Source organism: Rattus norvegicus, chromosome X, assembly GCF_021556685.1.
Source record: "Rattus norvegicus strain SHRSP/BbbUtx chromosome X, alternate assembly SHRSP_T2T, whole genome shotgun sequence".
NCBI lineage: Eukaryota > Metazoa > Chordata > Mammalia > Rodentia > Muridae > Rattus > Rattus norvegicus.
The window spans coordinates 121,263,384-121,264,402 of NC_141554.1; the positions used below are offsets into that span (position 1 = coordinate 121,263,384).

Here is a 1,019-nt window from a genome sequence, read left to right on the forward strand (position 1 = left end):
TGGATAGAAGTAAAAGAAAAAAAAGTGATAATGCCATATATTTCTATCATTCTCCTTAAAAAAGACCACTCTTCAAAGGAAAAGGTATGAGAATAAATCCAAAAGAATGGCATTTCTCTCATCCCAGTCCCTAACTTAGGCTTTTAGTCACACTAAAGAGGAATGGAAACTTGGTGAAAAGGAAACACTAATGTAGATCAGAGGCCAGAAGCATATCTTCACTGAAAAATTGCTTTTTACATAGAATATTGTGTAGGCTATATCTTCCTGCACCTTAGAATTCTAATAAGCCTGCAGTATGCTACATTTTATAAGACTAGGTTACAGCTAAAGAAGTTACAGTATAGAGGCTTACTGAAAAGTACACACAAATCACAAACTCAAGAAAACTAAATCACAAAGGCAAATAGGGGACTAATCATTTATAAACAAAACATTAAGCCCAATCCACTTCTAGACACATTAGCATAAATTATCACACTAAAGGCTCAATGCATCATGTTCAATGTTCAAACACAATAACAGCAGTAAGGTACAAGGCTTTGTGAAAAAGAAGAAAATACATATTCTGAAGACACAAATTAAGCAAGAGAAAAGAATCAGGTATAACATAGAGCTTGGACTAATTAGAGAATTTAAAATAACAGTGATTAATAAGTTATGAGCTTTTAGTGCTCACTTCAGCAGTACACATACTAAAATTGGAATGATACAGAGAAGATTAACATGGCCCCTGGGCAAGGATGACATGTTAATTCATGAAGCATTCCATATTTTAAAGTGTAAGTTATGCGATTTTAATGGAAAACATAAAAGGAGTAAGGAGATGAGTGCTATTAGTGGGGAGTGGGCATGAGAAAGAGAGTGAGAGAGAGACTGAGAGACAGAATTTCTAAGAAACAATGAAGATGAAAGGTAAAGTTCAAATTACTATTGCAGAAACTATTCTTGTCCTTAAAGTGATCAGGGTTCTTCTGGAAGAGGGGGAAAGACAGACTGTAAAAGTTGAGGAGTTGGAT

At 34.5% G+C, this 1,019-nt stretch overlaps 1 non-coding gene across 1 annotated transcript; it reads left to right on the forward strand.

The window, feature by feature from the left end:
- The first annotated feature begins 671 nt into the window (after positions 1–671).
- LOC120099391 (U6 spliceosomal RNA) lies at positions 672–778 on the forward strand. The gene has a single exon (XR_015647237.1). It is a non-coding gene; the product is annotated as a U6 spliceosomal RNA (small nuclear RNA).
- The last annotated feature ends 241 nt before the right edge of the window (positions 779–1,019 follow it).